Source organism: Lepidochelys kempii, chromosome 6 (genome assembly GCF_965140285.1).
Source record: "Lepidochelys kempii isolate rLepKem1 chromosome 6, rLepKem1.hap1, whole genome shotgun sequence".
In the NCBI taxonomy this organism is placed as follows: Eukaryota; Metazoa; Chordata; order Testudines; family Cheloniidae; genus Lepidochelys; species Lepidochelys kempii.
In genome coordinates this window covers 14877141-14894205 of record NC_136385.1, presented here as the reverse complement: position 1 = coordinate 14894205, position 17065 = coordinate 14877141, and the positions used below count along the sequence as shown (strand labels likewise).

The 17065-nt window shown below is 44.6% G+C and overlaps 1 protein-coding gene and 2 non-coding genes across 3 annotated transcripts in view; 2 read left to right on the top strand and 1 right to left on the bottom strand.

Annotated features, from left to right (window-relative positions):
• Positions 1–17065, top strand: part of ACY3 (aminoacylase 3) — a 37888-nt gene that overhangs the window by 5052 nt on the left and 15771 nt on the right. The window lies entirely within an intron of this gene.
• On the bottom strand, positions 9942–10024 carry TRNAL-UAA (transfer RNA leucine (anticodon UAA)). Its single transcript has one exon. It is a non-coding gene; the product is annotated as a tRNA-Leu (tRNA).
• Positions 15380–15462, top strand: TRNAL-UAA (transfer RNA leucine (anticodon UAA)). Its single transcript has one exon. It is a non-coding gene; the product is annotated as a tRNA-Leu (tRNA).

The window sequence follows — 17065 nt, the reverse complement described above, 5'->3', positions numbered from 1 at the left end:
CACTGGATTATAGTGTGTTCTGGAGCAAAGTAGCCTTTGTTCTATGTAACTTAATCCTCTGTTGGCCAGAAGCTGGGAATGGGCAACAGGGGTGGATCACTTGATGATTACCTGTTCTCTTCGTTCCCTCTGAAGCACCTGGCCTTGACCACTGTCAGCAGACAGGATACTGGGCTGGATGAACCATTGGTCTGACCCAGGATGGCCATTCTTATGTTCTTTTTTGCCTCCACGCTCTGTGATCATAGAATCATAGATGTGTAACCCATCACTCCTTCCATGCCTTGTTTGTGCTGATAGACAAGCTGGGGCTTGAGTCCCTCAAACTTCAAAAGCCCGGTAATTACGCAAATTATGCTGGATAATGGCAGTGCCCCAGATGTGGTGTGGAGTCAGCCTCTGGTAGGTGTCTGTGTACAGTACTAGCAGGGAGCACTTCTGCACCACCTAGAATGGCTGAGTCATTAAGGTGTGGGACTTAAACTCCTGTGGATGTGTGCCCCATGTGGGTTTGAGTCCCACTTTTAGTACAGCTGTTCTTTTGTCCCTCTCAAGAGCAGGGTCTCCTCTATTTAACAACAAGGATGCAAGTTTCAGGGAGGGCAGGTCACTTCTCAGGTCTTTCTCTGCCTACTAATCACCTGGGCAGATCTTTGGAATGATTGATTAGAACCATTTTCCTATTCCCCAGTTCTTAAGGTAATGGCTAAGCAATTAATGTTATGTTAAAACTCCATAGTAAGGCAGGTGAAGGTGGCTGATTGACCAGATCTTTTTAGGGGTGGAGCTAACATGCTGTACAGTCTGCTCCATGGATCTAGCAGTCATTTCAGTCTGACAGTTCAGACTAGCCAATGGTGCTTCCAGGCTGAGGTCTGGGTACTTCATTCTGGGTATTTCATTCTGTGTGTGTGATTTCTTGCCTGAAATAATTACACCAATACAATCTCTGGGAGTAAACTATGCTGGTACAAGCAGCACTTAATCTGTGCCAGGGTTGAGCCTGGCACCTCTAGTCTTGGCAGTTCATAGCCCGGGCACCTCTGGGCTTCCTGTATCAGTTAAGAATGTAAAAAAACCTGCTTGAGCCCCAGCACCCCATTCATTACAAATTAAGCACTGGACACAAGGCACCTTTATACTGATATAATTGCATCCCTACCTCTATAGCTATCCTGGGATACTATCCTTTTTTTCCAGACAAGCCCTTAAGGAGCATCAGTTTAGCTCAGGAATGTGACTTTAGGGGTGAGAGATTGTAATGCGAGCTGGAATTCAAAGCTCACCTCCGATTCATGGGGGATTTTGCAAAGGGGCATTTCTCATTAAGCTGTTGTTGGAACATCAGTGACTGAAATTCTCTTAATTCCAAAGAGACATGAATGAAAAACATCATGGATCTCACTCTGATTAGTTTGTGCTGTTTATTTTCTTCTTTGCCCTGGTCTAGATTTAAAATTTAGATCGATCTATCTACGTTGTTCAGAGGTGTGAAAAATTCATACTCCTGTGTACCGCAGGTAAGCCAAACTAGCCCCAGTGTAGATGCAGCCACGTCAGTGGAGGAATTCTTCCAGCAACCTAGCTACCACTGCTCAGGGAGGTGGGCTACCTACATCAATGGAAACGCCCCTTCTGTTGGTGTAGGAAGAGTCTGTACTGCATTTGCAGAGCTACCGATATGACGCCCATAGTGTAGACATGGTCTTGGTCTTGCTGGGTTGCGGAGGCAGCATCTGCCGCTGATGAGTATGGTGTAATCAAGGAGAAATATAAAGGTAGAAGTCAGGTGTACCTCTGAGGCATTTTTCAGTTGATTGAAACAGGTGAGTTAGAAAAGTGTTAGACTGAAGATCTTAAGGGGCCCCTTGTTCAAGTTCTGCTCTTGGTAGCTGTCTGGGGCCGATTTCCTTTTTAAAAATAAAGAGAAAATAGTCAGTGGCACCAAACATTGTCATTGCTGACAACTCTTGCTGTATTCTCTCAAGCCTTGTGATCTTCGGGGTTTCCTTAAAGCCCAAGCTCCTGAAGCCCTGTGATTATGGGAGAATCACTTTAAAAAAAATACGGAAGCAGAAAGTCGCCAGCCCCCCGGGTGCAGAGAAAAGCTTGGAAATGTGACCGAAGTGAGCCCAAAAGGCTCAGAAAACAGAAGGCAAAAAAATAAAAAATAACACCATTTTAAAAATGCTCATTGATTTCAAACACTTGGCAACCCCACACTGGGCTTTTCACAGCTACAGCTTGAGCTAGAGAGCCAGGTTTTATAGGTGGGGCTGTAACAGGACCCCATCCTGTTTATCAGGCACAGAGGGGGCTATATGATGCACGCTAACAGTGGGTTATACCCAGTCACTGACTACACGTCTCTGCCATGGAGAGGAGGCTCCCAGCTAGGGAATGGTGAGAGAGGCTGACCCACAGGGAATGTTGGAAGTGGATGTTAATTTGGGTATTTCTCTCTGAAATATTCCTGTTTGTGAATCCCCTTTTTGTGAGGGACTCACCTCTCTCCTCTAGACCCAGCCAGTCAGGTTTCTTTTCATGAGGTTCCACAGAAGCACCTAATGACAGCTGGTTCTGTAGCCTGATGGCTATTGTGCCTTCTTTACAGACAGCTGTGCTGTAGTTTGCACCTCACTAGAACCACCAGCTCCTTATGAAAGCCCAGAAATGTAGGACTCTCCAACATCTTCCAGTGCTGTGCTGAGACAGGCCCAAGTAAACCTAGACCACTGGTGACATGTGAGAGAAAGGGGAGTAGGAGGGTTAACCTTCCCCTCCTCCTTTTTGGGAAGAAGAATAAAAACAAGAGAAAGTGGTAGGGTTACTCTCCAAAAGTAAATTTTGAGTTGAAAAATGCGAAAACATTTTTCCTAAGAAAACAAAAAATCTTTTTTTTTTTTTTTGGTAATTAGGATTTGTGTTTGTTTTATTTATGGTCAGAAGACTTCCCAGATTTCAGCCCGCTCTAGTCCAAGCTAAGCAGCCTCCACCTCCATGTACATCTGGTCTGATCCAATATGACAATTCCTGTGGTTCCTATGTCCCATTTGGTTCTTTCACCTCCTTCTGAGGAAAGGTGTCTGTGAATGTTGTTACAGAACAGAAATTCCCTTTCCCCCGGGGCTGCTTTCGCTCTCTCCCCATTGTGACCAGGTGCCTGGGATGGGCTACACTGAGAATGACACACACAGGGCAGACTGCAAGAAACAGGGCACACAGTCCCCCAAAATGGTGATTTATTCTATAATTAGATTCACCAAACCAGTAACAAAGGAACTTCTGCAGTACCACCCTGGTTAACAAGAAGCCAAACAGAGTCCCCTTTAGGCATTCCAGCCCCTGACTCCCAGCCAGACAAATAGGTGTAATATAGTGAGAGGTACTGAAAACCCAATTCACCATATGTGAGGTTCTACCAGTCCCAAGGGATCAAGCACTTACCCCCATATCAATATATATCTCAGATCTTACCCAAATATCATGCTGTCAGCCAATCCTCAGTAAGCTAACTAAAGAATTATTAATAGAAGAAAAGAATAGAGTTATAAATTGTTATAAGATCGTATACATACAAATGATTGCAAAGTCCTTAGATCAGGTTTGTAGCATTAATGGAGTAGACTGCTGGTTTCCAAAAGTTACTCTGGTAACTTCTGTGACGTTCTGTACCTTGGGGGAGCACCCTGTAACCCGCATATTCCTCATTTATATATGATTGTGATCTTACATATAAAACATGCCTTGTAAGGTATCAGGGGAAAGGTTATGATCTGCTGAAAGTCATTTCTCTATCTATATATGTGTATCATTAATGCATATGAAGTTATGAGAATTGTGTTGTATGGTGGTCACTACAACATGCTGTAAATTGAGGAATCAGCCAGATATTAGCTCCCCAGAGGCAACAGCAAGGAAAGTAACCAAAGCCCAGGTGGGGTGTGAAAAAACCCATCAACAGCAATTGTCCAACAAGGGAGCTACAATTCAATGACTCACCTGCGTGAGGCCACACTAGGGGGATTGCTCAACCTTGCCTGGAGACTCAGCAATACCCACCAGACATGCCTGGACTTGTGTTTTCCAAGCACATGGACTGAGGGTATAAAAACAAACATAGGAGGCCATGCTTGGCCTTTCTCCTTCACCCAACTATGCTGCAAGCAATAGGCCACTCTGAAGACTCCAACTAAGGGGACTGGCCCAGATTTCAAGGGTGAAATCTGTATACTATGGACTGCAGTATACAGTGGGGTGAGAAAAATTGCTTAATCTAGATGTTGCCCAGTCTAATAGGGTTAAGAGTTTAGACTGCGTGGTTGTATTTTCTTTTCTTTTGGTAACTAACTCTGACTTTTTGCCTATCACTTATAATCACTTAAAATCTATCTTTTGTAGTCAATAAACTTCCTTTACTGGTTATATTTGCCAGGGAGTTTGTATGAAGTGTGTGGCAAATCTGCTCAGGTTTTGCAAAGGCTGGTGCATATCCACTTTCCATTGATGAAGTGGTGAACCAATTAATAAATTTGCACTGCCCACCTTGAGCAGTGCAAGATGGTATATTCCTGAGGTGCAGTGCTGGGAGCTGGGGGTATTTCGCTGGTGCCTTTCCCTGTGTGATTCATGAGTGGATCTGTGAGCATTCATGCAATTAGCTGGGTGTGGAGTCTCCGCTTGCAGTTGTGCTGAGTGATAACAGCACCTGGAGGGGTTTGCTGCTGCTCACTAGAAAGGCATTGTGAGAGACAGCCCAGGCTGGAGAGAGTTCAGGGGGATCAGTGGTCCCACAGTCCCAGGCTGCACTCTGGGGAATGTGTCACAACTTCCAAAAGATTGGAAGGTCCTTAGTCCATTTTTCAAAATACTCCTTTTATTTGTAAATCCACAGTCCAGAAAATTGAAGCAGGAATGAGGCAAAATGGGGATGTCTCAGGAGTCTTTTATATCCTCTGCCATTTGCATGGAAATTTAGTATCCCAAACAAAGCCCGCAGCCCCTCTATATGGCAAGTTACTGACAAAGATACAGTCCAAGGTCACATGTCTATATCACATGCCATTACGTGTTTTGCTGAATCACAGGGCGTGACCATTGCCTCCAGGACTGGATTTAGGGGCAGACAACCCAAGTGACCACCTGCATTCGGAGTGCTGTTTTTGGTGTTAACAAGTTAGCAACAAAAGAGAAAATAGAATGTATGAAGTAAAATGTTTCAGATATTTCATTTGTGGATTCATTTTTCACTAACCTCCTAGAACGTTCTGAACCTTTGTAGAATATCATGGAACCTTCCAGACTTTCTGAGAACTACATTTTCCTCAAACCTCTTAGAATGTTGTAAGCCATGCCCTTGCGGGTATTTTAGGGATGGGGTATCGCCAGTCAATCAATGAGATATAAGAACGAAGTGAAGTGAGAGCCCAGTGGCTATATTGTGAACCTTGTTTTATTGTGTACTTATGGAAGTGTACTTGTGTTTTAAGACTTGAAGAGTGTAAGTAGCAACTAATAAAGCATATATTTATTGAGACGCCAAAGATATCTATGAAACCCCTATCTGTGCAACAATATAAAAGAAATACTGTTATTTCTTTTGCCATGTTTAATATGTAATGTTTGATGACTTTCTAAGACTGCAGAACATTAGGGTGACCAGATGTCCCAATTTTATAGGGACAGTTCCGATATTTGGGGCTTTTTCTTATATAGGCACTTATTACCTCCCACCCCGTCCCGATTTTTCACACTTGCTATCTAGTCACGCTAGCGGAACATAGACTTTTGCTCTCCCTAATACTATCTGTTCTCCCCCAGTAGAAAATAAAAGATGACCCCCAAAGAAGCCTTCAGGAGCTCAGTATAGGAAGTATATTCCAGTTATTCTTAGGTACATTTCAGTTATTCTTAACGTTAAAAAGTTTCTATAAGCTTATGGTCTCTCTGAACAGACCACTTCAGAGGGCAACATGATACAAGAGGGAAAGATAGCACCATGACACTTGTGAGAGGGAGTGGAGCTGGGAGACCTAAAGGTCAATACTTCATTTATGTCTTGATGTCTTCAAATCCAGTCTGGAGTCTGTCTGGAAGATGCTTTAGCCAAACATAAGTTAGTGGGCTCAACACAGAGGTAACTGAGTGACATACTCTGCCCTGTATTATATAAGAGGTCAGCCTAGAATCTGATCTAATGGTACCTTCTGGCCTTGAACTCTAAATCTATGGGCTTCACTTGATTGAAACCAGCTTGGAGAGTATTAAATCATCTGTGAACATTTGAAACTTGGCAGCCTCTTTTCCTTGCAGTTGGAGGGCTGCAGGTATTGCTCAGGATGGATGGGGATGGAAACAGCTGTGTTTCTAAAGTGTCCAGGGCTTGCTTTTTGAGAACAAACCCAGGCCTTGGACTCTGCATCCTCAAATTAAATGCCTGAGACTCTACCCAATAAGCTACCCACAGTGCAGTTTATTGGATTGCACTGTACATACTGTGTAATGTAGGTCAATGCACTTCAGCCTAGAAAACAGCAACACACCAAAGAAGAGAAGGAGATTCCCAGGGATCTTCTTCTGTGGGGCATTTTCTCTACTGAAGTTTTTCTGAGTCTGACTGCATATGGTATTAAACCACCTGCTAGGTTTTCATCATTGTAAACTGAAAACTTATATTCCTATTGCTTTAGGTATCCTAAAAACTAAAGCAATTATAGTGGCTTGAGATCATACAAAAACATTAAGCATTGACATGCCCTAGCATATCACTGGGGAGTATTTTAATTTTATAGAAAAATAACACAAGTTTACAAGTTTCTGTTGGTGACCCAAACATTACATTTCTCTTTGCTAATAACATTGTTTCAGATTGATCTATGCATAACAGGATATTGCTGTGGCTTAAAAAGATACTGTCTATAATTGCAAAGTGCCCACTATTCTCCAGGCAATACAGCAGAATCTCATGCAGTTTCTCTGCACCCATAGATACATGTGTGTACAGTCTTCTATTGCTGAGCACTCACTACTACCAACCCCAAGAGTTCAGTGTTCTCTTGTAAGCCCCATGACCTGAAGCTCTACAGAATGGGACACTCACTACTGACTCCTGTTGGTGAACAAGGAGAAGAACAGCCCAGATCTGCATAGGAATTCCAGATGGGCAGGGGCTCCATGAGGGACCGAATTCTCTGCTGCCATCTGTTGAGCATGGGGAAATGACTGGGTGTTCCATGTCTCATTTGCATTTCAGTTCTGTGACTGTTTGGAGCATTTGGTTAAAATATAGTTAAGTTTTGAGTTTGGGGGCAATAAAATGACACTAACCCTGTTGGGCAATGAAAGGACAAGAAAACTGCAATAAATGTGCTGGGGTGAGGGGTCACCATGACTGAAATAAGTTCTGGAACAGCTGAGTGGGGTCACCATGACTGCAAAAAGTTCTGGAACAGTTGAGCCTGGAGATGGCTTTGAAATGAGACAGGTTTTTTAATCTGTTGCCAGAATGTGTTTGTGAGAAAAAAATAAATCTGTTATGAGTTCTTTATGCCACTTATTCTTCTCTGGAGAGCCAGCACACAGGTAGTTTCAAGTAGGTGACTGGGCTTGAGGTACTCTGTAGAGCTGAGTTGATGTGGTTGTGAGGCACTATATAGCACTGAGTTAAAACAGCTTTGAGGAAGTAAATGGAGCTAAATTGGGGCAGATTTGAGGCTGTGGATTGAGCAGAAGCTGCAGTAAACAGCAGCCTTCCTGAAGGACTCAGCTATGGTTTCTCCACCCAACAATCACAGCTCTAATCACCTGAGGTGGTAGAGCTTGATAGAGCAGCCAATGCAACATTTCCCTTGCGGCTGGAGACAGAGCTGTCAGAATTCTTGGACTCCACCCGTCATGCACAATAAACTGTGAGTGAGCGAGCCAGGAAAGAGGGAATTAATTAAATAAGTTCATGGAGGAGATAGGTCCATCAATGGCTATTAGACAAGATGGCTACACCTCTGACCGCCAGAGGCTGGGACTGGATGACAGGGGATAGGTCACTCAATAATTGCCCTGTTCTGTTCATTCCCTCTGAAGCATCTGGCACTGGCCACTATCAGAAGACTGGATACTGGGCTAGAAGGACCCTGGGTCTGACCCAGTATGGCCGTTCTTATGTGGTAGCTAGAATGAATCAGCCACTCACAACTGGAAGAGAAAGACTGAGGTTGGGACTATTGTTAAGACACCCTTGATTGGGAAGAAGTCTTAGCTCATAAATATTATTAATTGATGAATTGCTGGCTTTCCCAAGTTTATTCTGTTTTTTCCTTTCCCCACGGTAAAGGTCTTTGTTTTAAACCTCAGAACTCAGTGCTTGTTCATCATAGAATCATAGAACTGGAAGGAATCTTGAGAGGTCATCTAGTCCAGTCCCCTGCACTCAAGGCAGGACTAAGTATTATCTAGACCATCCCTGACAGATGTTTGTCCAACCTGCTCTTAAAAATCCCCAATGATGGAGCTAACACAAACTCCTGAGGCAATTTATTCCAGTGCTTAACCACTTTGACAGTGAGGAAGTTTTTCCTAATGTCCAACCTAAACCTCCCTTGCTGCAATTTAAGCCCATTGCTTCTTGTCCTATCCTCAGAGGTTAAGAACAACAATTTTTCTCCCTCCTCCTTGTAACAACCTTTTCTGTACTTGAAAACTGCTATCATGTCCTCTCTCAGTCTTCTCTTCTCCAGACTAAACAAACCTAATTTTTTCAATCTTCCCTCATAGGTCATGTTTTCTAGACCTTTAATCATTTCTGTTGCTCTTCTCCGGACTTTCTCCAGTTTATCAACATCTTTCTTGAAATGTGGCACCCAGAACTGGACACAATGTTCCAGTTGAGGCCTAACCAGTGCGGAGTAGAGCGGAAGAATTACTTCTTGTGTCTTGCTTACAATACTCCTCTTAATATATCCAAGAATTATGTTTGCTTTTTTTTGCAACAGCGTTACATTGTTGACTCATATTTAGCTTGTGATCCACTGTGACTCCAGATCCCTTTTTGCAGTACTCCTTCCTAAGCAGTCATTTCCCATTTTGTATGTGTGCAGCTGATTGTTCCTTCCCAATTGGAGTACTTAGCACTTGTCCTTATTGAATTTCATCCTATTTACTTCAGACCATTTCTCCAGTTTGTCCAGATCATTTTGAATTTTAATCCTATCCTCCAAAGCACTTGCAACCCCTCCCATCTTGGTATCATCCACAAACTTTATAAGTGTACCCCCATGTCATTATCTAAATCATTGATGAAGATATTGAACAGAACCGGACCCAGAACTGATCCCTGCAGGACCCCACTTGTTATGCCCTTCCAGCATGACTGTGAACCACTGATAACTACTCTCTGGGAACAATTTTCCAACCAGATATGCACCCACCTTGTAGTAGCTCCATTTAGGTTGTATTTCCCTAGTTTGTTTATGAGAAGGTCATGCAAGACAGCATCAAAAGCCTTACTAAAGTCAAGATATACCACATCTACTGCTTCCCCCTTATCCACAAGGCTTGTTGCCCTTTTAAACTTCATGGGGAAGTGTTGCCCATTGGGTGTTCCCAGGGTGGTATATATAGTTTCCCAGATTTCTAGGTGGGGAGGTGGAGACAATGTTGCTGGAGTTTTTGGTAGGAACCCCTAGAAAATTGAGCCTGTCCCTTTTTCCTGCTGCCAACATCTGCCAGAAGGATTATATGTTACAATGAGTGCTATTGAAAAAGCTGAACCAGACTAAATGAGTTAGGAAGGCACTAAATTGGGAATTTACTTTTGTGTTGGTTGATTGATGATTGAAAATCAAGAGAATTCATCTTTATCCACTAAATGAAAAACTGTGGGAAGGAAAATAGTTTTATTTATGGTGTTAAACAGTGGGTGCTTGAGAGGCAAGAAAATGTTTTTTTACCAGAAGTGGGGTTCGAACCCACGCAGACACATGTCCATTGGATCTTAAGTCCAACGCCTTAACCACTCAGCCATTCTGGTGATTCCCATATATTACCTGTTGCTAAAGTGAGCTTTGATCCCCAGAGCATAGCTTTACCTACTGCTGGTTTCCATGGCTCTTTAACAGCTCCAGGGGGGAAGCTGTGAGGTTGAGGATTCTCTCATCTCTCCCTTTTGTTTCCTAAGAGTGGTTGCTTCATACAGTTTCTCACATGGCTCACTAGTGAAACTGTGCTTAACAGATGCCTTCGGGCTTCCAGCTTACTATGAAAGAAGCAGGTGTTCTTGCAACACCTGCCTTGGAACCTAGTATAAGGTGAATCGTAGCCACAGCTGACACTTGTCCCAGCATCTTCAACTTTTTCCTGATGCTTGATGTACTTCTTGTCCAGCCTTGCCAAATTCAGTTTCTGGGTGCACTTCTTAAAGCATGGTAGGTGCCACCAAGCATTGTGTTTGACTAGGTCCTCCATGGTGGTAGTCCCCAAAGATTCAGCTACTAGGTGATACTCTGTCTCCCCACTAATGCGTAAAAATCATCAAGACCAAAGTAAAATCAAGGATTATGTAATAAATTACTTTGGGATTGTAATTAATTATGTTATGTAACTCTGTTCATACTGCTTGCTGATGGACTCTGGTAATTTCTGGCTGGATGCTGACATCACAACCCTTCTGGCATAATAAACAAAGCGTATAATTAATACCACTGAACTGCTTCTTTTTTGCCAATGACGGCAATCAACTTGAAGCCTTCCTTCCATTTATAGTCATCTGTAATATAAAAAAAATTAATTAGGTGTCAGCATTAACTAATAATGCAGTACTGTCAGTCAGGGGCCATCCTTTAACTTTCTGAGGGCTGCATAGTTGACATGCCTGTGTTAACGTATCTTTTTTTTTTTAAATTGATTTTTAACCATTTTCTCAAATACGTATCTGTATAAGGGAGGAGTTCTGCGGAAAGGGATCTGGGGGTCACAGTGGATCACAAGCTAAATATGAGTCAACAGTGTAACACTGCTGCAAAAAAAGCAAACATCTTTCTGGGACATATGAGCAGGAATATTGTAAGCAAGACACGAGAAATAATTCTTCCGCTTTACTCCACGCTGATTAGGCCTCAACTGGAGCATTGCGTCCAGTTCTGGGTGCCACATTTCAGGAAAGATGTGGACAAACTGGAGAAAGTCCGGAGAAGAGCAACAGAAATGATTAAAGGTCTAGAAAACATGACCTATGAGGGAAGATTGAAAAAATTAGGTTTGTTTAGTCTGGAGAAGAGAAGACTGAGAAGGGACATGATAACAGTTTTCAAATACATAAAAGGTTGTTACAAGGAGGAGGGAGAAAAATTGTTCTTCTTAACCTCTGAGGATAGGACAAGAAGCAATGGGCTTAAATTGCAGCAAGGGAGGTTTAGGTCTAACATTACGAAAAACTTCCTCATTGTCAAAGTGGTTAAGCACTGGAATAAATTGCCTCAGGAGTTTGTGTTATCTCCATCATTGGGGATTTTTAAGAGCAGGTTGGACAAACATCTGTCAGGGATGGTCGATAATACTTAGTCCTGCCTTGAGTGCAGGGGACTGGACTAGATGACCTCTCGAGGTCCCTTCCAGTCCTGTGATTCTATAATTGTTCTAGGTTTGTCATAGAATCATAGAATCATAGAATATCAGGGTTGGAAGGGACCCCAGAAGGTCATCTAGTCCAACCCCCTGCTCAAAGCAGGACCAATTCCCAGTTAAATCATCCCAGCCAGGGCTTTGTCAAGCCTGACCTTAAAAACCTCTAAGGAAGGAGATTCTACCACCTCCCTAGGTAACGCATTCCAGTGTTTCACCACCCTCTTAGTGAAAAAGTTTTTCCTAATATCCAATCTAAACCTCCCCCACTGCCACTTGAGACCATTACTCCTCGTTCTGTCATCTGCTACCATTGAGAACAGTCTAGAGCCATCCTCTTTGGAACCCCCTTTCAGGTAGTTGAAAGCAGCTATCAAATCCCCCCTCATTCTTCTCTTCTGCAGGCTAAACAATCCCAGCTCCCTCAGCCTCTCCTCATAACTCATGTGTTCCAGTCCCCTAATCATTTTTGTTGCCCTTCGCTGGACTCTCTCCAATTTATCCACATCCTTCTTGTAGTGTGGGGCCCAAAACTGAACACAGTACTCCAGATGAGGCCTCACCAATGTCGAATAGAGGGGAACGATCACGTCCCTCGATCTGCTCGCTATGCCCCTACTTATACATCCCAAAATGCCATTGGCCTTCTTGGCAACAAGGGCACACTGCTGACTCATATCCAGCTTCTCGTCCACTGTCACCCCTAGGTCCTTTTCCGCAGAACTGCTGCTTAGCCATTCGGTCCCTAGTCTGTAGCTGTGCATTGGGTTCTTCCGTCCTAAGTGCAGGACCCTGCACTTGTCCTTATTGAACCTCATCAGATTCCTTTTGGCCCAATCTTCCAATTGGTCTAGGGCCCACTGTATCCTATCCTACCCTCCAGCGTATCTACCACTCCTCCCAGTTTAGTGTCATCAGCAAACTTGCTGAGGCTGCAATCCACACCATCCTCCAGATCATTTATGAAGATATTGAACAAAACCGGCCCCAGGACCGACCCTTGGGGCACTCCACTTGATACCGGCTGCCAACTAGACATGGAGCCATTAATCACTACCCGTTGAGCCTGACAGTCTAGCCAGGTTTCTATCCACCTTATAGTCCATTCATCCAGCCCATACTTCTTTAACTTGCTGGCAAGAATACTGTGGGAGACCGTGTCAAAAGCTTTGCTAAAGTCAAGGAACAACACGTCCACCGCTTTTCTCTCATCCACAGAGCCAGTTATCTTGTCATAGAAGGCAATTAGATTAGTCAGGCATGACTTGCCCTTGGTGAAACCATGCTGACTGTTCCTGATCACTTTCCTCTCCTCTAAGTGCTTCAGAATTGATTCCTGGAGTACCTGCTCCATGATTTTTCCAGGGACTGAGGTGAGGCTGACTGGCCTGTAGTTCCCAGGATCCTCCTTCTTCCCTTTTTTAAAGATGGGCACTACATTAGCCTTTTTCCAGTCGTCCGGGACCTCCGCCGATCACCATAAGTTTTCAAAGATAATGGCCAATGGCTCTGCAATCACATCCGCCAACTCCTTTAGCACTTTCGGACGCAGCGCATCCAGACCCATGGACTTGTGCTCGTCCAGCTTTTCTAAATAGTCCCGAAACACTTCTTTCTCCACAGAGGGCTGGTCACCTCCTCCCCATGCTGTGCTGCCCAGTGCAGTAGTCTGGGAGCTGACCTTGTTCATGAAGACAGAGGCAAAAAAAGCATTGAGTACATTAGCTTTTTCCACATCTTCTGTCACTAGGTTGCCTCCCTCATTCAGTAAGGGGCCCACACTTTCCTTGACTTTCTTCTTGTTGCTAAACATCTCTTGCTAGCTGCAACTCCAGGTGTGATTTCACTCCAGGTGTGATTTCACTCCTGCATGCCCACGCAATATTTTTATACTCTTCCCTGGTCATTTGTCCAATCTTCCACTTCTTATAAGCTTCTTTTTTGTGTTTAAGATCAGCAAGGATTTCACTGTTAAGCCAAGCTGGTTGCCTGCCATATTTACTATTCTTTCTACACATCGGGATGAGGTCTCAATAAGGATTCTTTAAAATACAGCCAACTCTCCTGGACTCCTTTCCCCCTCATGTTATTCTCCCAGGGGATCCTGCCCATCAGTTCCCTGAGGGAATCAAAGTCTGCTTTTCTGAAGTCCAGGGTCCGTATTCTGCTGCTCTCCTTTCTTCCCCGTGTCAGGATCCTGAACTTGACCATCTCATGGTCACTGCCTCCCAGGTTCCCATCCACTTTTGCTTCCCCTACTAATTCTTCCCGGTTTGTGAGCAGCAGGTCAAGAAGACTTCTGCCCCGAGTTGGTTTCCTCCAGCTCTAGGCCAGGCTGGGAAGCCCCACACCTCCATGCTTGTTCTGATCTATGGCAATTCCTATTTCCATGTGGTTCTTTCATCTCCCCCTGAGGAAAAGTGGGTGTGAATGTTGGTCCAGGAGAGAACTCCCTTCCCCTCCTTCCCCCGTGCTGCTTTCACCTCATCCCGATCCTGACTGGGGACCCTCCAAAACTAGAGCAGAGACAGTCTGCAAGGTACTGTCCCCTCAGGATCAGGAATAGGCCCCACTGCAGAAGAGGTCGGTCTACCTAGAGGTAAATTTGATGAGTGGGAGAGCCAGCAGCATGAGCCTTGGTAGAGGGAGAGGAGCTAGGAGACCTGCAGGTCAGTGCTTCCTATATCTCCTTGATGTCTTCCCATCCCACCTGGATGCCCTTCTAAGATCAGCATTAGTCAAACACAAGTAATTGGCTTCAATACAGAGCTGAGTGAGTCAGTTTTTCTGCCCTGTGGATATCAATCTAGTAATGTTGATTTAATGGCCCTGTCCGGTCTTAAAATCTGTAAATTTCACACTTGATTGAGACTAGCTTAGAGGGACTAAGGGTTGTACTGGTGTAATTATTTCATGAAAGGAATCAACACCCCTCATTGAAATAGTTATGCCAGTACAAAATCTGAACATAGCCCAGACTTCAGCCTGGAAGCACCATTGGCTAGGCTGAGCTAGCAGACTGGAATGACTGCTAGGTCCATAGAGCAGACTTTAAAAACATCAGAATGGCCATACCAGGCCAGACCACAATGGTCTGCCTAGCCCAGTAGCCTGTCTTCTGACAGTGGCTAATGCCAGGTGCTTCAAACAGAATGAACAGAACAGGGAAATAATCAAAGTGATCTGTCATCCAGTCCCAACAGTTGGCAGCCAGAGGCTTAGGGACACCCAGAGCATGAGGTCACATCCCTGACCATCCTGGCTAATAGCTATTGACAGACCTATCCTCCATGAACTTATCTAGTTCTTTTTTGAACCCAGTTATACTTTTGGCCATTACAACATCCCCTGGCAACGAGTTCCACAGGTTTGACTGTGTTGTGTGAGCACTTCCCTTTGTTTGTTTTAAACCTGCTGCCTACTTAATAGCACATTTGCCCCACCCCCTATAGGCTGGGACCAATCAGCTCCCTCCACCTGCCTCACAGTACAGTTTTAATGCAACTCACCATTAATGTAGCCCATTTTTAGGCCAGCTCCTGCCCCTCCCCCGCCCATGCTCTTTGTGCGGGACCCATCCCCTCACACCTTTCATGTCCTATTTGTGCTGATAGACAAGCTAGGGCTTGAGTTCCTTGAACTTCAAAAGCCATGTAATTACCCAGTTAATCCCAAGGGCTGCTGGATAATGGCAATGTTTTGAATGTGGTGTGGTCAGGCTTTAGTAATAATCTCTATGGTGCAATGGAAATTTTGTTATGTATTCACCAGAATGGCCGAGTGGTTAAGGCGTTGGACTTAAGATCCAATGGACATGTGTCTGCGTGGGTTCGAACCCCACTTCTGGTAGTAATGTTCTTTTCTCCCTTTCAAAGCCCAGTGTAGCCTCTATTTGACCATATCCTGCAAATAAAGACCCACAGCTGTCCTGAGCCAGGGGCTAAGGGGCTGTTTAATTACTGTACATAGTCCTTCAGGCTTGGGCTAGAGCCCAGGATCTAGGACCCAGCAAGGTGGGAGGGTCCCAGAGTTTGGGCTTCAGCCTGAGCCTACACAGCAAGTAAACAGCCCCTTAGGCCAGCTGTGAGTTTTTAATTGCAGCGTAGATATACCCATGGATGCAGGACTGTCTGTGCCTGCCAGTCCCCTGAGCGAATCTTTGGAATGATTCATTGAAACCATTTTCCTGTTCCCCAGTTCTTAATGTAATAGATTAGCCAATGATCCACCTCATTTTCAGTCTTCATCTGAACAGCACAGAGGTAAGTGATTAACTTCGGCCCCTCATTGACTCACTGGGTCTGGCTTAGCTTTTCTCTATCTCTTCCCTCAGACTAGCTCCCGGCAGTGAATTCCAGGTGCTGGCTGGGAAAGCTGAGATTTGAGTTACTTGGATGAAAGATGAAACCAGCCGCTGCAAATCCCACCTTGTCTCCTGTCAGCCCCTTCCACCTGCCCCACCGTGGACATTTAACACCACTAACCCCTGTAGCCCATTCACAGCCCAGCTTCTGGATTCCCTTGCTCTCTGTGAGGGACCCATCCTATCCCATTTTCCCTCTCCTATCCATGCTGACAGCCAAGCTATGGCCTGAGTCCCTCTAATGTCAAAGAAGCCCTGGAATTACTCAGTTAATGCCTGGGGATGTGTATTTTCCCTAAGTGAAGGGTTAAAGCAGCATGTTCTAGGTGGCTCTGTGGCAGACTGGATAGCATGTTGGCCTTCTAGGGCAGCACAGTGATTCAGTTGTAGGCTTGAGTTAAGTCTTGTTCTAAATTAATTGATTCCTGCAGCTATCCCTTAGAAAATACAATCCATTAGGGAAATATGTCCAATACTTTCCCAACTTTGCTTCCAATCGGGGCTCCAGTTCATCTCTCCTGGTATTGCTGATGTCCCATGATGTGTTCTAGATAGATATCCCTCGACCACCTGATGGAGTCCAACACCATGAGTTGCCGCATCAGCTCAGCGTTGCGTTGATTAATTGCGCATTCTCACAACACTCATTTGTTACTGGGGTCCCATGCACCCCAATGATCAGCATGGGCAAATGACTTACAAGGAGAGGCTGAGGAACTTGTCTTATTTAGTCTGCAGAAGAGAAGAGTGAGGGGGGATTTGATAGCAGTCTACAGTTACCTGAAGGGGGGTTCCAAAGAGAATGGAACTCGGCTGTTCTTGGTGGTGGCAGATGGCAGAACAAGGAGCAATGGTCTCAAGTTGCAGTGGGGGAGGTCTAGGTTGGACATTAGGAAACACTATTTCACTAGGAGGGTGGTGAAGCACTGGAATGGGTTCCCTAGGGAGGTAGTGGAATCTCCATCCTTAGAGGTTTTTAAGGCCCAGGATGATTAAGCTGGGGTTGGTCCTGCATTGAGCAGGGGGTTGGACTAGATGACCCCAACTCCTTAGGGTTGGTCTCTTCCAACCCTAATCTTCTATGATTCT